The sequence below is a fragment of the Etheostoma spectabile genome, chromosome 18 (assembly GCF_008692095.1).
Source record: "Etheostoma spectabile isolate EspeVRDwgs_2016 chromosome 18, UIUC_Espe_1.0, whole genome shotgun sequence".
Lineage (NCBI taxonomy): Eukaryota > Metazoa > Chordata > Actinopteri > Perciformes > Percidae > Etheostoma > Etheostoma spectabile.
This window is the reverse complement of record NC_045750.1, coordinates 8,096,654-8,122,927: the sequence shown is the minus strand read 5'-3', so window position 1 is coordinate 8,122,927 and position 26,274 is coordinate 8,096,654. Positions and strand designations below refer to the sequence as shown.

The following is a 26,274-nucleotide window of genomic DNA, read 5'->3' as shown; positions in this document are numbered from 1 at the left end:
CTCACACTGTAGCTAAAACAGAGACCCAAACACACAGGGTGAAAAGAGGAGCTGCAGCAAAAATATGGTGTTTTTTGAAAATAAAACCATGTAAATCTATTCTGGTACAACCTCAAAATACAATTATGAACTTGAAAATGAGCATGATATGAGCGCTTAAACATACTAGATATAAAGCTGATAAATACCGCTATAATTGGATATTGGCCAATTCTTTCTGACAGTATTCATAAGATAACCTTAACTGAAATGTAACAAGCATGCTGTGCTTTATAACTCAGTGGACCCTCGTTTCCACGGAACATCTTGGATGAAAAACCCGCTTCTGTTAATCAGAGGTGAATAGACTCACTAGCAGCAGTAGCATGGAGCGACTTTGATTCACCGTCAAGGGAGAACGGAGGTTCACTGACACTCCAGTAAGAGACTAATAAGGACCTGGGGTTCAGGCAGGTGACACAGAAAACATCCCCTCTTCAAACACTAAACTGGTTTATTGGCAGGTTGCGGTCGAAGGAGAGCTGTTTAAACACACTGCTGTAAGGACACTGCAGTGTCACAGTCATTCACAATCCGATTTCTGGGTCCCGGTTCAGGAAAGCATCCATTTGGGAATCACTTATAAAGTGTCTAGTGATAACAAGTGAGGCTAAGGCTTCTATCAGGAACCGACAGATTCCCGCTTGAAGCCGGAGTCCAAACCCTTTTCTGCTCAGAGGGGACACTGAATCCAAGCCCCTGACAGACTAGATTGTTGGCTTGAGGCTTTCAATACACTTGTGGATGGCTTTAAAAAAAAATGGAAGAGACAGAGGACAATTGGTCAGAAGAGGACAGAAAATGCAAAAGATTGCAAAAAGAGAAAGATACCAGAACAAGGAGAAAATCTCTACAGGCCCATGGCACATTCTGGTACAAATAGAAAATAAATAGGTTGCATAACATGAAACACTGTGAGGTGTTTTATGTCCATGAATAAATGTTCTTCATCGCCGATTTAAAATCAAACTGATTTTAGTTTTATAATTATTATATTTTATTTATATTATATTTTTAGTTTGTTTGACCTGCTTGAAACTCCCACAAAAAATGGTTTGATTTCATTTCAAGATGGCAAGTTTTAAAGTGCTCATATTATACTCATTTCAGGTTCATAATTGTATTTAGAGGTTGTACCAAAATATGTTTTGTGTTAAATGTTCAGAAAACACCATATATTTGTTGTACTGCACATTGCTGCAGCTCCTCTTTTCACCCTGTGTGTTGAGCTCTCTGTTTTAGCTACAGAGTGATGTTGTTGTTGTTATTGGGAAAACAGTTTTGTGAAAACCACAGCATTGATCTGCCTGTGGTTGCTCACAGCATGGCACCAGTGTAACATGTCCTACTTCTATTATTGACCGGTTGATCGTGGCTCATATGTGGACTTGAAAAGATGATATTTATTTGGAAAAGGCTGGATCTATACCCTTGATCTACAGTATTTTATGTGCACACAGAAACCTCTGTTTGTTGGGGGCTTTAGTTTAAGGAAAATCTACTACTTCTACAATTGTCTATAATGATAAAGATTGTTGGACCCATTGAACTTCCAAATTTGTATTATTTAATGCATATATCTGTGTTTGAACATTGTGGAAAAAATATATAAATTACATATTTAGAGGTTGCCTTAGTAATGAGAAAGCATATACTGTATGTCTGAATACTGATCATGTCTAATAAGTAGCAACATTTGAGGTGTAGCAGTCAAAAGTAACGATTGCTTGCAGATGTTTGATGATGTCATTACATGTACGTGCTCCTTTCATTTACAGTTGCCATTAAAGATATAGTTGATGTCTGTCTGACAAGAATTTGACATCTGGAGCCACTGACTGAGGAGAAACAAGAAAAAGCATTGCAAATAAACTGATGGACGAGAGACAGAGAGCAAAGATGTGACTGAATTGTTGAATTGAGCACATCACAAGGACGAGTCTGGATAGGCGGGAGAAAGAGGGGCGATGCAAAAGAGACATGCCAGTCTGGGAAACTCTTGCATCACAGCTGGAAGGCCATCAGAGCAAAAGAGATGAGGCATTTTTGAAACCCAAAAGGGGACTGAGGGGGGAGAGAGTCAAAGAAGTAAGATGTTGTTGGATGAGGCGAGGTCAAGGGGACGAGCATGACTGTTTAACTAAGAAAAGTTGTGTTTGGCATCTCCGCAACTTGTTTAGTCAGCTTCTACTTCTTCTCTCAATCCAGAGTAGATAGATAGATAGTTAGATAGACGATAGATAGAGATCCTAACAAAGGGAAATTACTGTTACAGCAGCAAAATATCAGACAAACAGCACACATACAGAATATGCATTAAATAATAGGATACAATAGTCATATAATAATACTAAATACTAAATAGAATAAAATACAAATATTTAAAAAAATATGAAAGTTAGGAATAAAAATGTACTACCTATTGTACAAGTTGCACTTAGTTAATACTCATATACACCAAAACTGCACTAACAGTCAAGTGATGAAGTGTTAAAAAGTTGTATTGCTTGTGGTCGGAATGATTTCTTGTAGCGGTCCGTGCGTCATCTAAGCTGTCGGAGCCTGTTAGAGAAGGTGCTCCTCATGCGCTCAGATATATCTAATGTAAAGCTTTTGTTTCTGTCCTCCAGTTCTTGAGGACTTTGTTCTAAATGCGAGTTCAGGCCATACCAGAAATAGCAGCAACCACTTTTGAAAAAACAAATTCCAAGCAGCACAGTGGTCTTGTCCCTATTGAACACCATTTATCCTGACTTAATGCCACGTTGAGCCTGTCAAGCACCCCTTGTCCTCGTAGGAGTGTCTCTGGAGCGGTGATAGGAGTGTGAGGCCGAAGCACAGCACTGCATAAGTGGCTATCTGGTGCTCCATTTGGGAACACTTAAGACTCTCTCGCTGCTAATTACGTAGCTCTTATTAGCTTGCTGGTAGAAACCAGTAAATGCCTAATTGTCTATTGACATTATGCAATGAGCTGCAACAAAACCCTCTATCTCAGTTACCGTAACGCCTCAACAGCAAAAAAAAAAGTGTAGGCTGCTTAAGTGTCAAGTCTGTGGGATTTGAGGCGCAATCGCAAACACACGCACACCATGGAAAGAGAATGCCAATATTAATATTCAGTATTCTGATCATGACTTTTCAAAGTCGGCCGAGATGTGAAAGACTCAAGTCTGTCAGAGTTAGGCAGAAATAGAAATCAGTGTCTCTTTGACTCTCTCTGTTTCTCCCTTTGTTCCTTTGTCAAATCCAAATCAAATGAACTTTACTGGAGTCAAATAGTCATGTTTGAAGTTATATGTACTGAATATAGGAAGTTAATGAGTGATATTGAATTGCCACAAGACAGAGACACAAGACATGAAAATGATTAACAACAACAAACACTTTGCAGCAGTGGCCCAGCGGATCCCACGAGCATTTCCAGAATCCCCACATTTTCTATACAGACAGAAATTATATTAAACAGATGTAAGATCTGCAGATTCTGCTTTTCTAGCTTTGGGACTAAGCACACATTCAGTAGCCATGTGTGTGTATCTGCTTACATTTATTCTAAAGGCTTTGGGTATAATAAAAATTAACACACCCACAGCAGTAATTAATGCATGTTATTTATGTTTTTAATCCAGTCCGTCTGCTTTGCAGGTGGACATTTTGAAGCATCAGCAGCAGCTCAGTAAATGGTCAGCTTTTCAAGTTAGAATTCGCCAACTATTTCAATTTTGGTCTTCTTTTGATGTTGTAAACAAACTGAGCACATAGGTGCATCAAGGTGGTTTGATGTGGCTCTAAAAGCTTTTAGTATGCTTATGAAAACAACAACTGACATTTGATGGCTTTTCCCTGTTGTCTTATTTCAGTGCTGTATAGGATGAAAAATGGCTGCTAAGTTTAGTTTAGACTCATTCAGGGAATACATCCTGTTCAGACACACTCCCTCTAGGTTACATTATTGGAGGAAAAAACAAGAGCATCAAGTACCGTATCGTACCTAATTCTAGTCTAGTCTAGTTGGAATTTAACACATTACACCCGCAAAGTGTAATGTTGATCTGATGAACAGTTGTCAAGAAAATTGAAAGACAGACAGCTTCAGACACTTTCCGTTTTAACTAACATTAGCTCATAAACCTGTATGTTTCACCCAGTGCTTTCAGTCAGACAAGCTGCAGTTTTGTACCTCATGACATGCATGTCTTGTGGGACAAATCTATCAGAATTGGAGAAAACTAGATTTAAAAAACAGACTTTACAGGAACCTATACAGCCGGAAACTCCTGAATACTGCAAATCCCGGCAGCCTTCCTATTAGTGGTTCATCTTTTCTTGTTGTTTTCAAGCCAAACCAAGTCCCGTCCATTACTGAAAGAAATACCTTACCATTACATTTCCCAACAGTCTCAGCTGTACCATGTGCTTTATGCTAATGAGCAAATGTTAACAACTTACAGTGTATACAATCCAACAACCATAGCCTCAAAATTACCACAGAGCTCCTTTAGACACGGCAACACTGACAGACTAGTGCTCCCCCCCCCCCCCCCCCAGTATCTCCTGAGTGCAGGCAGCAAAGTGGAAACCTGGTATTTGCTGGCGCCAGTAAAAATGAGACCCTATTTTAATGTCAGACATCCAAATGGCTATCGCTTGCTCGATACTAAATGGCATAAAAATACAACCACATTACAATAGTTAATTTACTAACAATTTACAATATTAGACAAGCTGTAAATATAGAAAGATAATGGCACTGTTGGCAAATGTGTCCCACACCCCCCTAAAATAATTGTCATTTGGTGGGAAAGTTGGCAGTAGGCACACTGAGGAAATATTGACAACATTTGAACATTTAGATACTGAAAACATGATCATTCTGCTACTTTTTTTGACATATAAAATCTTCCTGCAGTACAAATGTTGTTTTAAAGCAATTGTTTTAGGCTCAACCACTGAGCAACCTTTCTTAACCATAACTCAGTGTGTAACAATTTTTGCTATGCGGAGACTGTCTTGTTTCCATTAGTATGTCGCTGCTGGTGTTCAGCGATAAAAGCAGCTGTCTGTCACACAAGTTTCCACTTCCAAAAATCATTCTGTTCAAATCATTTCATGGATATCACAAAATGACTATTATCCACCCTTCCATCTCTTTCACACGTCCATGTTCCATCAAAGATTATTTAAAGAAAACCTGGGTGTCCAAGAGTACTAACTAGCACTTTTTCAAATATAACAAAGGCTACTTTAAACAATACTTTATATTGCACTGCTGTTACTGTAAACTTGCTGGCTAGCCTCTAAGGAGAATCAAGTGTTTCTTAATGCTGTACACACACAAAAAGAAAAGATTTGTTTTCATTACACCTCAAAGCCAATTGTAATTCATTTTGTGCTGTCAGACGCATCACAGAACTCAGATTATTCACTATGGCAACAAACTACGTAGACTTTTGTCTAAAGAATGATATTGAAAGGAATTAGTGACATATGAATTGTCGCCTAGTTTGCCAAAAGGCATTGAAAGATAAAACTTGTTGTTTGCATGACTATATGTCTATGTGTGAAGACACTGAGCGACAAGGAGGTATAATGTGAAGATAGGCTGCCTGGATACAGAGGCGTGAGTGGAGAGTTGAAATCACAAATTAATTCATTGGTGTGTAAAGAATCTTATTGGACTTTTTTTTTTCAAGTGAAAAGCATCCTTCTTGGTTAGCATGTGTGTGCACCTGTGTGTGTGTGAGTGTCTGTGTATATTGGTGGGCTGGCATCTCTTGGGGCCAAAACAACACCTCTACTAAAATACAAACACAGCAGCTCTGTACAACCCAGAGGAGAATTAAATTGCCGCAGGTGTTTTTCTTGGTGTTGAGGGCCCAGTGAGAGCACTTCATTCTTTTCTGCTTGTGTCGACATGCATGTGTTAGTATGTGTGCAGGTACCTGTCCAGCATGTGTACATATATGCATAATGGATCAATATTATGGTTGAATCCGTTTTTTGCATACAGTGTGTGCGTGTGTGTGTGTGTATGTGTATGTGTGTGTGTATGTGTGTGTGTGTGTGTGTGTGTGTGTGTGTGTGTGTGTGTGTAGAGGTTGTGAAGCCCCAGGTGTTTTGTCACAGTTTGTCAGTCTGCATAGATCTCAGCCCCCCCTCAGGCGGTACCCACTGGTCATTCAGCACAACTCAGAACTGAAAGCCCTTCTTCAAGAGAGCCCCTTCACACAGGGGGGATTTCTGGTAGGATGAGAGGTGTACACTCCAAAGGGACTCTGTTTCATTGTTTGTGGGACAGTAATACAATTAAAGACTTCTGGAAAGAGGAAGCACAAATTATATTTTATTTAAATAGTGTCTGTTAATCTGGCTCTCTATCCCAAAGTAATCATCCTGGGGTTATACCCATCTGATCGGGACTTAAAATAAGAGCTGAAAGTACTGTGCCTACTGAGAGCCAAACGGGTGATTTCTCTTGCTTGGAAAGATGTGAATAGGCCTTGTATTGGTCTGTGGCTTAGGGAAATGTCTTCTTGTCTAACAATGGAAAGAATAACATACTGTATATGGTTATGGATACATTCAAACAGGTTTGGGGACCATTCTTGGACTTTGTTGAACAAAATGATATGGGTGTTATACTGGCAAATGAGGCGAATTCTGAGTAATTTAGCAGTTTTCATGTGGGACAGATGTTTGTATTGAATTGTGACATTGTTTGGTTATATGCTCCAGACATATGATATAGGAAGGGATCAGACCAAGGTGAAAAGGTAATTTTGTTTGTATTTACTCTATAAAATTTTTTTTTTAATTTTATTTTATATGAGGATTTTTTTATACAGTAGATGTATTTTTCAGTCTGCTGCTGTGATCGCTGTCTGTAATTTGATTTTTGTTTCTATTGTTTTTCAGGGATTGTCTACATTTATGGATGTCTTGGTTAAAATAAAACTCAATAAACACGTTTAAAAAAAAGAAAAAGAAAAAAGGATGAGAGGTGTATTTAGCTGCCCTGAAGCCTTATACCTTTTCATTGGAGACAGCACACACATAAAGCACACATATACATACACTACCAGGGCTGCTCAGTTTAAAATATGGTAATAATTCAAAGTAATTACCAGTGAGGGGTGTCTGAAAACTCCCTTTAAAGCAGTTTTGTTTCTGCCAAAACACTAGCTCTGAGACATAATTACTGCAAGCACTCAGGTACATTAATACTCGCAGGCTGATGAAAGATTCACACTGATGCATACTTTCTACATGTATTCAAAAAACGTAATATTCTTTCTTTATATATGATGGTGTATGTGTCTTTTATACAAAGTAAATGGTTAAGTAAAGCTCCCATATTGGCAGCAGGTATGGCAGCTGCATGTCAAAGGGGTTGCCATGGTGACTGGGCACAGTCAGCTTAGATGTCCCTCCCTCCCTCCCTCTCTGTGTCTCACTCTCACTTTATATTTTTCACTCACTTTTTTTTCTCAGCAACACAACAATCCTAACCTAAAGGACAAATTGCAGGATAGAGGCCGTGTCTTAGGCATCATGCCTTCATGTCTTATGGCTTTTTCCTTCAGAATACTATAATTGGGGGACCATAGAGAGCCAAGAGCAGATAATCACATCGTGACAAGATAAATTATCATGTTCAGTAGCAGAACAGGGCAGTTGCATGTCTCAGACACAAATGTCACACTACTTTCTGCTCCCCTGCCTTCTTTACTGAGGTCATCAAGTGCCTCTGTGTTAATTGCTTTGCCATTGACTTTGTGACTGTCAGATTGGTGCAGCACCCCTTTAAAATCTCCTGAGATCAAGGCCAGCACAGCTCTATATCCTCAGAGAGTTGACAAAGCCCTTAGTTTTCTAACTAGACCTACTCTGTGATTCTGAGCTGGCCTTCACCCACTCCATTTATGCAAAGTCTCCCCTTCCATAACTGTATTCAAAAGCCTGTCATTAATGCCGTGTACCATGGTCTTTAACCCGCTCGTTAACACAGTTGATTAGCACAGAGGAGCTGGGACAGGCTAGGATGGTGTCAGAGCAAAATGACTAAATGTCAGCCATATTCTGTCTGCAGTGTGAGCCCGTAATGAGAGCGAGGGAGCTCTGAAAATAGTAGCTATTGCTTGTAATGGAAGTCTCACGCAATGACTCAATGGGTTCTTTGTCTTGCTGAGCTCCCATACAGGAGAACAGTGACACACACACACACACACACACACCACAACACACACACACACACACACACACACACACACACACACACACACACACACACACACACACACACACACACCACACACACACACAGCTTTCATTTCCACTCTTGCAATCAGTGTTGGAGTGCACACAGTGACTCAGAAAATCACACACATTCATGAGCACATCCACAGCAACATACCACAAAATAACAATACGTGAGTATAGAATATATTATGCACAGCTTCTTCACAACATCAAATTAACCCAGCTCACATAATCCCTCCCAATCCCCCCCCCCCCCACCTCCCTTCTTTCTTCGTCTTTTCCAAATGAGGCTGGGCTTACAGAGGACAGGTGGAAGAACAGAAAGGTAAAGAAGACTGTCACAGAGAGGCTGTTTGAGCAGAATTTGTAGTGCAGCAGTCGCCTCCACTCCCACGTTTCTAGTGTCTACAGACAGCACAGTGTGTACCCAAACAGTCCTCTGTGCTTAGGAGACATCATTTGTGCCGTAAGGACCCACAACACAAAATGTTTGGAAATGTGATATGTTTCAGAGCTCCTCCCCCTAAAAAGAGCAGAGCCTTTGAAAAGCTTCCCAGAGGATTAAAGTCAGATCTACAGTCAGACTATGGCCTCATGGTGGGTGACTTTATTGCAAACACCCAACCATATTTTTAGCATTGGTGGCCCCACTGAGAGTCAGAGTACCCTATCCCAACTGGATTACTGATATATGTGTGGTGCAAGTTCCTTTTCACACCACTGCTTTCAAATGTTTTTTATATTCTCTGACTTAGAACATTTTCTCAGCTTCAGACTGATTGACAGAGCTGAGGGTTGTAATAATTTTTTTTGGTTGTCTACAAATATAAAATAGGGCAATATGTTGAACACACTTTTGTGAAAAGATTAGTTTTCCTTAGTTAGTGTGTTTACACCGGTGGTTTAAGGATGTCTTCAATGTCGTGTTAGAGATCTCTCAACTTCAACACTTCAGAAACCAAGTTTAAAAATTAAATTAAAAAAGAATTAACATTATGACTGTTAGTGAAAGCAGTGATATAAATACATTTTATTTTTAAAAGTTCCCACTGCATTTTTCAATCATACAAAAAGTTGACCTCTGTGACTTTCTCTTAACTGTCAACTTATCCACAAAGCTTGCTAAATAGACTTTTGGTATGGTCGGCTAGGCGGTGGCTTGTTTTTCCTGCTAAAGGCTGTGGCTGAGAGCAAGTGGGACTTTTGGTTAATAGGCACAAACAGGATTTTTTCGTGGGATAAAAGAGCATTTTGAGATACTAATCTGTTTCTGTGTTCAATGTACCTTGTTCCAAATATTTCCCCATTCCTTCCAATGAACACATACTAAAAGTCTTAGCAAATACACATTTGTATCTGTCTCTGGCTGAAACACAAAACCCCAGAATTTTTTTTTTATTCTTACAGGGCTTTAGTTCTTTCTTTCTTAGAACTAATGAAAACATTTTGACCAGGGTAATTCCTGGGTGTTTGTAATATTAAGTGTATTGTATGCAGAGATGGCAAAAGTACTCACTTTCCCTACTTAGGTAGAAGTACAGATACTTTAGAAATTTACTTAAAGTATAAAAGTAAAAGTAGCCTTGCGAATTTTTTATGCAAAGCTACCTGCAGCACTCAAATGTTACTAGAGAGATGCTGAGGAACTTCAGTGGACATGGAGGACATGTCTTTATATGGCAAAGGCTACATTTTAAATGGATGTCTGCCAATAGGCCTAAAACAAACATATATGTGTGTGGTCCGCTGTCCTCCCCCAACCTTTGGCCTACTTCTCCTCTGTGTTGCTGTGTCTCTCTGGCTGGCTGTGAGGGCGTCCTGCCAAGGGGGCGTGGTTACTATCACCTGTTCATCATCCGCTCAGCTGTCACCCATCATCTCATCAAACTCCTGCCATTCATAAGTCCGGGCTAACCACCTCGTCGGCGCCGATTGTTACTACTCTTTCGTGGACCCTCCAGCTGCCTTCCACTATCCTCCGACCGGTCAATCTGCTCTCTTGGATTCACTACTACTATCATTAAAACCTTTTCATTATCCTGCCGTTGTATCTCTGTGTTCTGGGTCTCACAGTTCACAACAGAACATCTGGCCAAAATGGACTCCGCAGGGATACCGCAGGTTGAGGATAACAGAACACAGCGGGCTATCCAGTCGCAGGGTGTGTTGTTGGGACAACACGACCAGCTGCTCAACACACTCTGGAGAACAATCAACAGCTGATCACACAGGTTACCCAGCTCACAGCTGAAGTCGCTAAACTGTCTGTTGTTTCTGTCCTTCTGTCTCCCGTCTGTTCCCGCAGGCATGGCGGCCGCCGCACCCCTCCGGAGCCTCCCATCACTCGCCGGAACCTTCTCTGGTGACTCTGGATAAATGTCGCGGATTTCTGCTCCAGTGCGGACTTATTTTCCGACAACGGCCGTGGTCGTTTTTACCGAGTTGCTAAGGTTCATTACGCCTTGGGACTGCTCAGGGGACGGGCTCTGGCGTGGGCCGAAGCGGGTTTGTGCTAATCGGCCGCTCTCAGGTATAACTTTGACTCTTTTTCTTCGGATTTAAGGACTGTTTTCGACCATCCGGACCATTGGGGGGTGCCTCGAGGCGGCTGCTTGCTCTCCGTCAGGGGACAGGAGGAGTGGCGGATACTCGTGTGACTTTTGGACGTTGGCTGCGGACTCTAATGGGATGAGGAGGCGTTACGGGGTGCATTTTTCACGGTTTGAGTGATGTTGTTAAGATGAACTGTCTGTTCGGGACGAGCCAGCCACCTTAATGACTTTGTGTCTCTTGCTATCCGTATAGACAGCAGGATGCGGGAGAGGAAACATACGAGGGGCCGCCGATCTCTCCCTCCTGACCAGACTGCTAGGTCGTCGGGGTCTCGGCCATCTGGCTCCCCATTGTCGCTCTCAAACGCACCGGTGCGTGCCACCTGGGAGGAGACGAGGCAATGCAGCTGGGTCGGGCTCGCCTTTCCCCACTGAACGACAACGCCGCATGCGGGCCGGTGAGTGTCTGTACTGCAGCAATCCTTCTCACCGTGTCGCTGACTGTCCGAATCGGCCAAAAGACGGTGACTCGCTAACTAACGTGGGCGTGTTAGCGGGTCCTACAACTAACGTTTTGCCCACTGTGCCCAGTTACTGGTTCCTGCCACATTACAACACCAGACGCTTTCCTTCCCTCTCCGCGCTGATTGATTCCGGTGCAGAGGACATTTTATCGACGGTGGTCTTGCTGCCGGGCTGGCATTCCCGTAGAGCCTATAACCAGTCCTATTCGGGTTACGGCTGTTAACGGCCATACACTCGCCAGAGGACTCAGCAAACCGTACCTATTACGTTGATATTATCTGGAAATCACCGTGAGATCATCCAATTCAAAATCATGTCCGCATCTATTACCCCACTTAGTACTCGGCTTCCCTGGTTGAAACTGCATAATCCCCAAATTGACTGGCAGCGTTATGTTATCCATAGCTGGAGTGATCACTGTCACGCCGAGTGCCTGGGCTCGCTGTTCCACCCACCGAGAGCGTCCCCGCGTCTGTGGCCTTACCTTCCGACTTAACCTCTGTGCCTGCCGAATATCTCGATCTAGCAGAGGTGTTTAGTAGGAAAAGGCTATGTCCCTGCCTCCAATAGACCTTACGATTGCGCCATTGACATTCAACCCGACTCCCCGTACCTAAGAGTCGGCTTATAACCTGTCCCGGCTGAGAGGGAAACCATGGAACGTTACATCGCTGACTCCCTCGCTGCTGGTATTATTCGTCCTTCATCGTCTCGCTTTGGGGGCGGGGTTTTCTTGTGGCTAAGAAGGATAAATCACTGCGCCCTGTATCGATTTCCGCGGACTGAATAACATTACGGTGAAAAACACGTACCCCTGCCGCTTATGAACTCTACGTTCGAGCCCTACATGGTGCTACGGTGTTCTCCAAATTGGATCTCCGCAACGCTTACCACCTCGTCCGCATCCGACAGGGGGACGAGTGGAAGACGGCCTTCAATACTCCGTTAGGTCACTTCGAGTATCTCGTCATGCCATTCGGCCTTACCATGCCCCAGCGGTTTTCCAAACTAGGTTAATGACGTGTTGGGGACTCTCCTCAACCGGTTTGTAGTGGTTGTACCTCGACGATATATTGGTGTTTTCGTCCTCTTTAACGACCATGTGTCCCATGTCCGCCAGGTCCTCCAACGACTGTTGGAAAACAGACTCTTCGTCAAAGCCGAAAAATGCGAATTCCACCGCCAGTCCGTCCCGTTTCTGGGGTTTATTGTTGAGAGCGGTCAGGTTCCGGCAGACCCAGCTAAGACAAGGGCGGTTACTGATTGGCCCACACCCACCACCCGTAAACAGTTACAACGGTTTCTGGGCTTCGCCAATTTTTATCGCCGGTTCATTGCCAATTTTAGTAGGTGGTGGCTCCCCTTACTAGGCTCACGTCCCTAGGTCCCGTTTCTCTGGTCTCCGGTCGCTGGTCAGGCTATGGAGCGTCTGAAGTCTCTGTTCACTCCCCCTGGCTGAAGCACCCCGATCACTGATCGCTCCAATTCGTGGTGGAGGTGGATGCTTCTGCGTCGGGAGTGGTGCTGTCCTGTCTCAACGCTCTCCCTCCGACCAGGAGCTCCACCCTTGTGGCGTCCTCTCCAGAAATTGTCTCCGGCCGAGAGGAACTATGATGTTGGCAACCGGGAGCTTGCTTGCGGTCAAAGTGGCGCTGGAGGAGTGGCGCCAATTGTTTGGAGGGGCTGAGCAGCCGTTTGTGGTCTGGACAGATCACAAGAACCTGGCTTACATCCAGTCATACCAAGAGGCTGTCATCCCGGCAGGCAGGTGGGCGCGTTTTTAGTAGGTTCAAACTTTACTCTCACCTACCGTCCGGGGTCGCGGAATGTGAAGCCGGATGCACTGTCTCGGCAATTCGACAACCCGGAGGATTGTGCCGAGCCCGAACGTGCTGCACACCCTGTGCGTCGCTGCTGTGCGTGGGAGATCGAGGCGCAAGTTACAGCTGCCCAGGCCTGGATCTGGACCTGGTGATGGTCCGGCTGACGGCTCTACGTGCCTGCACCTGTGCGGTCCCAAGTGCTTCAGTGGGTCCATACCGCCCGTTCTCCTGTCATCCTGGAGGCACGGACGTCGACGCTGGTGAAACGGCACTTCTGGTGGCCAGCGATGGAAGCGATGTTCGTGCCTACGTGGCGCTGCTCCGTCTGTGCGCGGGTAAGCTCCATCGACAACCCGTGGTCTGCTACTGCCGCTGCCTGTCCCCACGCGCCCTTGGTCCACGTGGCGCTGGACTTCGTCACCGGCTTGCCCATGTCCAAAGGTAATGACACTATATTGACTGTGGTGGATAGGTTCTCTAAATCTGTCCCTATATTAGCGTTACCTAAATTACCCACGGCCGGTGAGCTGCTGACCTCCTAGTCCAACTGTTTTCCGTCTCCATGGAATACCTGTGGACATCGTTTCTGATAGAGGTCCACAGTCAATCACGTGTGTGGAAGGAGTTTTGTACTGCGCTGGGTGCTTCTGTCAGTCTGTCCTCAGGTTCCATCCGCAGTCGAACGGCCAGACGGAGAGGGCCAACCAGGATCTGGAGGCGTCCCTCCGCTGTGTGGCTGGCCGGGAATCCGCCACCTGGGCGCCACTTGCCTGGATTGAGTATGCGCACAACGCCTTGGTTACCACCGCCACGGGGCTCTCTCCCTCGAGGTGGCCCAGGGTTACCAACCCCCTGTTTCCAGCACAGGAGAAGGACCTGTCTGTGCCCTTGTCCAGGCCAACATTCGCCGCTGCCAGGGTGTGGGACGGAGGCCGGGAGTCCCTTCTTCGGACGCTGACCGGAATAAGAGAGGGGCGGAACAGGAATAGGGTCCCAGCTCCCCGTTCCAGCTGGCCAACAGGTATGGCTGTCTTCAGGAACATTCCTTTGCACGCCGAGACGCGGAAACTCTCCCCCGTTCCTGGGTCCTTTGAGATTGAGGCGGTGGTGAACCCTGTGGCTGTCCGGCTGAAGCTGCCGGCCACCATGGCGGGTCCACCCACTTTCACGTTTCGCAACTGAAGCCGGTTGTCTACCAGTCCCCTCTGCCCTCCGGTGGATCGCCTCCGCGGTACGCCTGGTTGACGACCACCCGGCCTACACTGTCGGTCGGCTCCTGGACTCCCGACGGGTGGTAGGGGGCTGCAGTATCTGGTGGACTGGGAGGGCTAGGGCCGGAAGAGCGGTCTGTGATCCCCGTAGGTTTATCCTGGACCCACAACTGGTCACTGACTTTCATCGGGACCATCCCGATAGGCCCGGTGGGGCGCGTGGGGGCGCCCGTTGAGGGGGGGTACTGTTGTGGTCCGCTGTCCTCCCCAACCCTTTGGCCTACTTCTCCTCTGTGTTGCTGGTCTTCTGGCTGGCTGTGAGGGCGTTCCTGCCAAGGGGGCGTGGTTACTATCACCTGTTCATCATCCGCTCAGCTGTCACCCATCATCTCATCAACTCCTGCCATTCATAAGTCCGGGCTAACCACCTCGCGGCGCAGATTGTTACTTACTCTTTCGTGGACCCTCCAGCTGCCTTCCACATCCCTCCGACCCGGTCATCTGCTCTCTGGATTCACTACTACTATCATAAAACCCTTTTCATATCCTGCCGTTGTATCTCTGTGTTCTGGGTCTCACAGTTCACAACAATATGGTTATTAGACAGAACTGGGACTCCAGGTTAAAATTCTGACTATTAGCAGATATGAATTCAGTTGTGATTCTGTGAGAATCACAGACCAGTTTCTATTTTTAATCTTCCCCTTTAAAATTCAATGAATACATTTATGTGGTGCTCAAATACGGGTTCGGAAATAAAATAAGGATTAAAAATGAATGAAATAAACAGACCATTAATGAAGAAGTTCCCCAGCACATTGGCCAGGAGTCCTTCTTGATGCTACTGTCTCAAACATTTATTTTAGATAAGGTTGAGGATGATGGAATGGTCTTGCTGTTTCTTCATTTTCAATCATGGCGGCCCTCCATACTACTATGTGCTAACGTTAGCGCCATCCATGCTACTATGTGCTAACGTTAGCACCATCCATACTACTATGTGCTAACGTTAGCACCATCCATACACTATGTGCTAACGTTAGCACCATCCATACTACTATGTGCTAACGTTAGCACCATCCATACTACTATGTGCTAACGTTAGCACCATCAAGCCTCAATGATTTGCTGTGAATTAATGCAGAATGCGAATCTGTTGAGTGTCTTAGTCGTGCGTCAAATGCAACGTACAGTAGATGTATTACCATCCATTTAGATTGAATATGTATTGATACGTAAACATATTAAGGATAACTCCAGTGAAATGATGTGAAAGTTGAGACTAGATTAGGACTGGATTAAAGCTGATTCTGGTTTCCAACTTCACCCCCAAGTGTGTCTGTTAAACACAGACGGAGACAACTTCTCTCTAGCTAAGTTTCCATCCACTTGTCAATTACATTATCTGAAGTTTGGTCAAAAAAAAAAAAACTCATGCGAATAGAGCAGGTGAAAGTGTTGATGCTTCATTAAGACCAACGTGCAACCTAGCTAACAGGTGAAGAACACACCAAAACACTAGCTAACTTACTTTAAATGTGCAAGAACTATAGACCAATACAACAGGCTTAAGTGAACTGAAAACATGAGTTATACGACTTACAGTTATCAAAGGCGCACACACACAATCTCAGCTGAGATGGGGGAAAGCTTGTCTCCTTTTCATTTCTCTCACTCTTTTCTCCGTGTGGCGCGCGCACCCGCTCGCGGTGTGTGGCGCGTGTCCGCGCTATTTTCCGACATGACAACCTCTTGTAAAAACTGAAGTAACGAGCCAATTTTGTAAAATGTAAGGAGTAGAAAGTACCGATATTTGTGTTAAAATGTAAGGAGTAGAAGTAAAAAGTCGCCACAAAAATAAGTAGTAAAGTAAAGTAAAAATATCAGAAAATTCTACTTGAGTACAGTAACGAAGTATTTGTACTTTGTTACTTCCCATCTCTGATTGTATGCAATGTTTTAGTGTTGTTGGATTGGAGGGCTGGATCCATTTCGGAACTTCCTATATTGTCTGGACAGGAAAATAAACTACTATCGAACTGGTCTTAAGCCCAACAGAATATTGCCCCAACACATTATAAAAGAAGTAAAAGAAGATTTTTTGTGCAACAACTGGCTAGCTTCTTCTATTTCATATTATACAACCAATTTAACACTATACAATGCATACATCAACTTATTAACATTGTAAGTAGCTAGTTGGTTCTAAGACGTAGTCCTCATAAATCAACTGGAGTTTAGAATTCCAACACAAAGAAAGCAGAATGTACTGGACATCTGGCAAAAAAGAGTGACATTGGGCGGAATTTTCATTGGAGCAATCCTGGAAGTGGAACGTCATGGATGTACACTACATATGAGAGAATGTCTTCAGGGCCCAACCACGCTACATGCCATTTCAACCACTAGTGCTGTACTTGGAGGAGTGGCTGAGACACCTTGCCTGTGGACAGAGCACAGCTCCCTACTTGATGCTTGTCCAGGGAAAGCATCCACACAACATTGCCAAATCCATTGTTCAGCCCTGGGCAGCCATGACAGGTAAGGTGGACAATGAGGAAGACAAAAGAAAACAGAGGAGTTGCAGCAGGTCTAGCATCAATGGGCCAATTTTTGCTTTAAATTTATAGAGATGATTTTAAGGGAGATAAGCATATTTCTTGACCACAACTCACCAAGACAAAATTCCTAGCTTCAGCATGGACAGTTGAGGTGCTGTGAGAACATAAAGCAGCATGTTTGACTCTCCTGGGGGCCTTCGCATCAGTCGAGGCGCCATCCTGAGACCTTCATGGGTTGTCTTCCATCATCTCTGAGCCACTTGGCCATGATAAATAACACTGGATCTTTCAAGTTGCTCACATTCACAGTGTGTGCATGCTGGAGAAAAAAAGTCTCATTTGGCAGCCTTCTTGGGTAAAAGGGGTTCAAAAACTATCCATTAAACTTCAGTACTTCTTTTCCTCCCGGCTTCTGGGCCTATTTCCTGCGCCAGGCTGTGTGCTGCTACTTTAAGCAGCCAGCCTTTGATTGTCAGATGGGCTGATAACCCGTCTGCCTCCCTTCCCAGCATCTGTCAATCACCATGGAGCCACAAGGACGAGCATAAGAAGCTACACAGCCAGAAGGAAATAGTGACACACACAGAAGGAATTAGAGACAGAGACCCACACACACACACACACACACACACCACACACACACACACACAAGTCTGAACCTACTTTGGACCCATTAGAGATCCAGCAGGCAATGCATTGGCTGAACTCAATCGAAGGCTGTTTCAGCATTTCTGATCATTAAACTAATGCCCAGAGTTAGGGGGCTCCATCCCCTGTTGTCTCCATTAATCTATTAGCGTTTATTGACTGGTCTAGTTTCTTGCTTGGAGATAATCAGGTTTCACCAACGCACCCTATTTACTCTTCCTTACTTTGCTGATTTGACAGAGTTGCTAGTTGCTGAGAAAAGCTAATATGCCACAAACTGTCACATAGTGTGTTCATACTCTGCTGGGGCTGTGTCTGTCTCCTCTACACATCAGAGTCCTAATGCTGTTAAGAGTGTGTACTCAGGCCTGTCTAGGCTGCTTAGCAAAATGATTTAACCCATACAATGCTTTATAACAGAGTGGTTATCAAGAAATAATTAAACAAAGCAGAACGTTGTATTTCTTTTGTATTTCATCTTGAATAAGCCTTGCTGATTTTTTTCTTACTTTCATGTAAAAAAAAAATGCAACAAAGAGAATATATTCCTTTGAACAAACTTTCCAATGATGTAGTTCATTTTATGAATATTAATCCAAGTAGAGGGCTGGAATCTGTTTTACAGTAACTGTAATGGATTGCAGTTACCAAGTTCCTTGTAAACAGATTAATGAAAACCTTCTATATGCAACTCTAGGTCTGGAAAATTAATGGAAAATGAATTGACATCAACTTTCTAAAGCTTTTCTTTATGTATTTTTCCCATCACAATAATTTTGTTCATTTTTATAAAACTAAAATGTTTTTTTTTTCACAAGCTGTTTTCATGTTAAGCAATGTGTGCTTTCATTTCAATTTCACACATTTTCAATAAATTTCAATAAGATTTGTTTCTTTATTACATGCAAGAAAATAAATTATTCGAGAGAAGAAAAAAAATGTTTGAAAGAAAAAGTTTTCATACCAATAGCAAACAAAATCTCTCTCAAAATACTTTTTTAAACTCTCAAATATATATTTTTTTCAGTGTGAAAACAATTCTCTCAAAAAAAGGGTTTCTCTCAAAATGTTAAGTGCAGCTGCAGGACCTGGAGCTCCCCGCCAGTGTTTCAGTTGGACTGTTAAAAAAAGTGTTAGGATAACTAAAATGTATTTATTTAGAAGCGGGCTGGTTAGTTAGTTCGCTAACGCTGGCTTGCTATTCCACCAACCCTGGGGGGGGGGGGGGGGGAGAGTGCCACTGCTACCGGGTCTGGAGCTCTCCGGGTCCCGCTGGAGATCAGATCAGATCAGGTAGAGTTCGGCAGCGAATTTTTCTAGCAATGTTTCCACGCTGGCCGAGCCCCACTGACGACGGTCCGTCCAGGACCTGGAGCTCAGCGCCAGTCTTTCAGTTGGACTGTTTAAAGGTGTTTAGATAATTAAAAGGTATTTATTTAGAAGTGGGCTGGCTGCTAGTTAGCTGTCTATGACGGTGACAATGGTGTAATGAATGATTCAGATGGACTCCCAAGACAAGATGGTGCTCACCTAACTGGCCAATAGGAACGTGGCCCCGCCCAAGACACTATTTTTTACATTGAGAGAAAAATCCTGAGACAAGAGCAAAAAAAAAAAAAGGTTTTTTTTTGCTATTGGTATGATACATGCCATAAACTCCCATAAAATGCTCTTTTGCTTTCAGTGTGATAACTTTTCTCTCAAACTTTATTTTTTTAGATCATTTTTCTCGCATATGATAAAAAAACAAATCTAGCTCCATACAATAGCTCCTGCTTTGTGTTTCCTTTTCCTTTAAATTAACAAAAATAAGCACTGCTGAATAAGAAAATATATTTCTCCTTTAATAATCAAGCCTATTTACAGTACAAACCTTTTCAAACTATGAGGACAAAAAAAGGAATCACAATTTTTTTAAATTATCGTTAAAGGTAAAATGTGCAATTAATCGTGATTTTGATTTTAGGTCATAATGTGCAGCCCTAATTAACCCCACCTTCCAACACCTATTTTGAACAGGATTTTTCCCCCCAGCAGCAACAGAGGGTGATTTCAACAAATTAATTGTTGCACGCTGCTGCCATGACGCATGTCCCGTTCATCCAATTCTGATGACAGGATTGTGAAAAGCCCAGACAGGATTATACACACAAAGAGTGGAGGTATAATGAAGTGTCAGAGCAAAACAAAATAATTGTCCACATGTGTCAGTCGCACACCAGTAATTATGTAACAATATGTGAGTGTGCATATATAAATGCATGTAAAAATTCATGCATATGACTACTTATCCATACGTTTGTGCTTTATTTATGTGTAGGTCGTTTTTGAGAGCGTCTGAGGGCATCCGTGCATGTGGGGGAATGTGCACGACTCTGATCCTGTGTGTGTGTGTGTGTGTGTGTGTGTGTTTGTGTGTGACAGTAATAAATGTGGCGAGAGGGAGGTGGCAGAGGAGAGTGATGGATTGTCTTTGTGCTGCAGGCTGAGTCTCCAGGGAGGGACACCGCTACATCCTACCAGGAAGGGACAACTTAGAGTAATTGGGTCACTGGTATTGGGAGGAGGGTTTCCACCTATGCTTTTAAGTGAGAGAGTGGCACAGAAGGTAAGGAGAAGGGAGAAGAGAGCGAGGATAATCAGTGAGGTAGGAAGAGTCATAAATAATGAGAATGCGGTCTATGTGAAAGAGACAAAGCAGAAAAATAGAAGCAGAAAAAAATGGTAGCAATAAAAAAAAGAAAAGCAGGCAGCAGAAGCACAGTTGGCCAAATATAAGCTGCTATTTTGTTTGTTGTTTATACCTCCTAGAAAGACTGCCATGAATTTGAGGGTTTTTTGGTTTTGGTTTTCCTGCACAGACTGGAGTGTGGATGGTTTTCAGCCTGCACTGCCTCTTATCAGGAAATATACAATATGCAACAAAAGTGGCTGAGCTAACTCCTACATGACTCTTCTGTTCTTGCAGCTGATGTCAGCGGTTAAATCAAATCAAACTTTCCTTTAATGAACACAAAGACGTGCAAAAGAGTGATCAGGGGAAAAAAGAAGTCTTCAGGCCACCTATGGCTTCTGAAAGGGAGACTCAAGAGGCTGAGAAGAAAGAGGTAAAGATGGAGGGAGGGAGACAGAAATGTGGGCGTCCTCTGCTGCTTTGGCAAGACTGAAAGGTCAGAGATTGAGTATTGTGTAAATCTATCACTACAACGCCAGAAAGCTAATACACTAGAGCTGGCTGCCACCTTGCTAGTTTTGGCCTTGTCTCCTACTCTAGCCAGACCAAGTCAACTGTCTCTTTTTTAAAGTTTATGAAGATATATTGTACAAGTAGGAGTTCCATTTTGTTGAAGTTGCATCTTTAGTCAAGATTTGCATATTTTATCTGTAGCTGCATCAGCCTCTTCTCACAGTCTAAGGGTCAGTCAAATTTGATTCTCTAAATTGTCGATAGGCGTGATGGTGGAGCCCCAGTGCAGGCTGGGAAAGGCTACAGTCCAGTGTGACCTGAGTTATTACACCCAATGATTAGATTTGATGTTAGTGGAATATATAGTATGTAAGAAATACAGCTCCAGAGACTGGATTTTTTAGACCAAAAATTTGTAAAATTTCAATAATGACACATATATCAGCCTGTCAAATTTCCAGTGTCCTATGTGTAGGAATTCATCCCATCTAACACTGAGATCAAACTCTCTTTTGTTTTTTTGAAATTCCTACAGTATTTTTATTTCTCAATTTGAAGATCTACATTAAAAGAAAGACAGGTGGGCCAATTGACCCGGAAGTACTAGTACACATAGCCTATATAAATAAAAGCCAAGCTTTTAGAATGGTCATAATTAGTTATGTTATACCATAACGTTAGAAAAAAAATCAATGAATAGGCTGATATGAACCTGGACCGAAGGAAATATGTTAGCAACAGTAGTTTATTACAGTGATTTAATATCGTGCCTATCCACGTACACACCACCAGCCATGATTAATGAGTGCATTGTTTGGTTCAATACAGTTTTAATATAGTTTAACTTAAGAAACCAAAAACTATTCGCACGCAACCAAGGTCATTGCAACCTATTGCGACATAAATTACATATTTTTCTATAATAGCATACAAGTTTTAGAACTTGTCAAGGCTCTCTGGTGGACCCACTATGTAATGGTGACACTTAATTACCTTAGACACATTTTGGCATCTCTGTAACTGCCATCTCTTGTTACTACGCAGTTGACGTGCAAAATGATGTAAATGTATTTTATCAGCCCAGAGTATTAATTAATAAGAAACATTAAGCCTTAAGTCTATTTCCCCACTTGTAGAACAATGAAAAAGCTAAGTGTAATTTAATTATTTTAAGTAACTTATGTTACTTACATTAGATAACAAACTACGTTATATCGAAAATGCAAATAGCATAAAAATGATATGTATCATTGAATTGGGAGTTTATGATTCAACACAGGGCTGACACTAATAATGCATCTTCATTATTAATGGGTTAGTGTACAAAATATAAAAAAAAGGTGTGGTAAATGGCTTTCATGATTTCTTAAAACCCAAGCTCATGTCATCAATTTGTTTGTTTATGCTCAATATATTAAGTTAAATATTACATAAAACCAAGAAAAGCAGCAAATTGTCTCAGTCGAGGAGCTGGAATTGTTGAAAAACAACTTGAACAATGAATCGCTACTTAAAATAGTTTCTAAATTATACACAAATGGGGTTAAAATCTTTTCTTGACGAGAGCAAGCTATTTGTTGTTGTTGAACTATTTGTGTTCCTTCTCTGCAACACCAATAGTGATGGCTTTTATGTTTCCAGCCGGCACATTATGTTACAGTGAGAGCCACTTTGGATAAACAGACCGACAAAACAGCAGCGCCTACAGAAATTCTAACTTTCTGACAAGTGATTTCGGAGAGAAGCAGTGGAAATATACCACTGCAGCAAAGATGGGACTAAATGATAAAGACATTTTCTGCATTGTCTTTATACGTCACAAATGAAGAATATATTATTTGTGGGCTTTCTTGCAATTTAACTATTGCTACATTGCCCAGTGTGACTCATTGTGAAACACGGGATATATGAGAAAGACATTACATAAAATGTCAAAACCTTGTTTTAAACCAATAAACTCGCAAATAACTCTTTTACTCCCACATCAATGTTCTGTTTCTCCCATTTCTTCATTTTTGTATCTGCTCTTCTGTCCTTTATCTACAGCTTACACACACTTTGCTCTTGTTGTCTTCTGATTGTTTCACCTGAAGCTCTCGTTGTCCTGCAACACTTTCCATCCTCTGATCAACGAGTCCTCGGACCTTTCACACCGTTGTAACTACATCAGTGGTTTCATAGGTAGGATTAATTAAGCAGAAACTTGCATGAGCTTCTGTTCAGTTATTAAATTTGCAGTATGAGTAGCGAAAATGTTGAGAAGCAAAAAACACACTGCACTGATTAGCTGTTGTGGTTACACACTAAATTAAATGAATTTTAAACCACAAATTAGATTGAGCGCACCAATTCATAAAACATGCAAGGTTCATACTTTAATTGGGCTGAGAACCACAATTTGTAAAACATTTTATTTTTTCCAAATACCCCTTATTACTGAGATGCCTTGGGGGGAGGGCTCTGCTGCAAGAAGCTTTTATTATACTGGGAGTTAACATTGCTTTGAGGTTTATAGGCAAATAACGCAAGAGACATTTAGGTTCTTCTGCGGCTATCAAACTGTATTATTTATGATCAACCAAGCAAATGTGAGATGCTTAGTCAATAAAAGTCATTAACTCATGACTTCTGGACATTAATTGATTTTGTGTCTAAAATCAAAAGCGGCTGTCAAACTTAAGAGGTCCTGAGTTTAGGAAATTCAGAAATAAAGGTAGAAATCCAATGAAATATGCATTTATTAGGTTGTAATTCTTCTTGAACATGCAATTAGTCTCTGTTGATTTGCCTTCCTAATATATGGGGCTGCAAGACCATAAAATTAACTCCCAATACTGGAAAACATCATAACTAGATGCCATATTAAATGTTACTCTCCACAGAAAGTATTTATTATTTAAGAATATTCTCTAATTTTTGTCTTATTTTGAAGTTTAAGACAAAAGTAATTAATAATACATTCTCACTTCTCTTCAGAATGGCACGGGGAAGCGATGCAGTGACACAAATGAAAGCTGACCTCTCACCTGAGAATGAACAGCTTTAAAGGGATAGTTCACTCCAAAATAATTCTTTTGTCATTACCTGCTCACCTCCATTGTCAGTGTTGCTATCCCCTAGTTTAATTTGAGTGATTTGCAGCGAAATGATTAAAAATCCTACTATTTACCTTGTTTTCTCTTATAGTTGACTCTCTGAGAATAGTCAGTCTCACTCTGCAGCAGCAAGCAGAGCATTTCTTCAAAATGCTCATCTTATGCTGCTGTAGCCGTAGGGGATATTTGATTGCTCTTTAATGCTACTTTTGTAAATTATGCTTACATTCGTTTCAACTGTTGAAGAGAGGGTTGTATGGTTTTTAGCCACAGTACTGAAGCCTAATCTATCTAATAAAGCGGGAGGCCTCTGTGTGTCTGTCTCTGTGTCTCAGCATATTTCATAAAGAGTTCATTCAATCTACTTCATACTTGGTTTCCTGGGTACCCAATGAACTTGGGGTTTTGAATTTGGAGCAATTTTGACAGCATTAGACATTGGGTATTAAAAATAAAACTAAATGGCCGAACAATAAGCAAGCTGGTGCAGCACACAGTAGACAGTTGACACGCTCTGGACAGCAGTTGGGGGGGGGGTAAATGATTGCTGAATATAACAAGCAAACTTTTCTTCACGTTCCTGGAGCTTGTGCGGATAACTAACAGGAAACTCAATCAAAAGCCATTTATATCATACACACACACACACACAAGCACGCACGACGCACACCACGCACCACGCAGCACCACACACGACGCACGCACACACACACACACACACATACCAGATGCAAATGATTATTCCAAGAGAGTATTTCTATTTGTTTAAAAACTAAAAATTGTTAACTAAAACACAGAATATTGCCAGCATTATACTTTCAGTCCCTTATTTGTCCACTGTCATAATAATACAATAACCTTAAATTTACTTGATTACATGTATCTGCTGACTTGCTCTATGCAGACAGAAAACAAATAGTGGCATTGTTAAACAATTCTGTGGTAAACAGAGAGAGGAATAGTGTTCCTTACTAACCAGAAATACTCCAGCACTTCCATATTTTTGTGCTACTGTAGTACAACTCTAAAAGATTAGAGCCCAACCCTTCTCTTTCCATCTATCCTCATCCCAACTACACCCCCCATTCTCGCTCCCCACCATTCCATCAACATCCATCAGCATCCTTGCATTTAGCTGCTCCTTACTCTCCTCAGCAACTTGTTTCACAACATGCTGATTCAAGGACAGGTAATGAGGCACAAACTGACAATGAGTCACTGTGGTGATCGAGCTGCAGGAGGTGAAAAGCCTCACAGTATCTAAAACGTGTCCTCCTGATTGACTTCTGACCAGTCTGTTATAATCTCTGAAAGCTTTGGCTCACCTCACAGCTCACCTGGCAGAGCAATGCTCTTTCTCTTTCACTCTGCCCTCTGCTAATCCCTCTCTCTTTCCCCCTACATTCACGCTCTAATCTCACTCCCTCCCTCCTTTTATCACTCTAGCCCTCATCCTAAACATCCATTCAATTGCATCCCTGCAATTCAATGTCATTTGCTATATTAGCACAGGACAAGAAATGCTTATTTTGCCAAAGCATGTTTATAGGAAATAAATGGAAAAAAGCATAAAACAACAGGCCATACATATGAGTAAGGATATATACTCACAGCCAAAGTAAGTTTTGCAACAAAGATTTCTTATTAATGAAGCCATATGTGCCACAAGAGCTGTCCCTTGGTGTCCCGTGTCCGTCTCTCTGTCAATGTCTTTTGTTTGTTTGTGTGTGTCTGTTTATGTGTGTCTTGCTGGTGAGCTGCGAGCTCTGTTGTGTTGTTGGTAGATCTCCCCCTTCCCCTTCTTTCCTCTGTGCCTCTTTTAATTTTTAATTTTCTCTTTGGTCCTGGGACGCGTTCCTATGTAGCAGTGTATTGTTTGTTAATTGTTTAAATATAAATAAATACAAATATTTTATCACAAAAAAATAGTCCCTTGGCAGTAATAAACAATTACATTTTTTACATTAAGTTTTATCATATACACAATCAATATGTAAATTATATTTTTAGAGGGCTAAATCTGCCAAATACCCAACAAGCTGATATAAGTCTAGTTTTATCTTGGAACAGGCCCCCTGTCTCTCCACAGAGAGTGCCAAGCAGGCTTTTAATGCACTCCACTACCTACACACTCATATCTGTGTGGACACAAACACACACAATATGCTTCAAAGCCCCCTAGCTGGCTTCAAAATGCCAAATGCCTGCCTAATAAATGCATTAACACACACACACATAATGACACGCTGCCACTACCTCGCATATTTCACTGAAATCCTCTCACATTTACACATTCGTTGACTATAAACAAGCCAAGGTTTCACTTTGTGTCAGACTGCGTACTTGCTCAAATCCACCTCACTGTTTACCT

At 42.4% G+C, this 26,274-nt stretch overlaps 1 long non-coding RNA gene across 1 annotated transcript; it reads left to right on the top strand.

Moving 5' to 3' along the window:
* The first annotated feature begins 2,256 nt into the window (after window positions 1-2,256).
* Window positions 2,257-22,239, top strand: LOC116706527 (uncharacterized). Its single transcript, XR_004336264.1, has 3 exons — window positions 2,257-2,375; window positions 16,315-16,326; window positions 22,228-22,239. It is a non-coding gene; the product is annotated as an uncharacterized LOC116706527 (long non-coding RNA).
* Window positions 22,240-26,274: the final 4,035 nt, after the last annotated feature.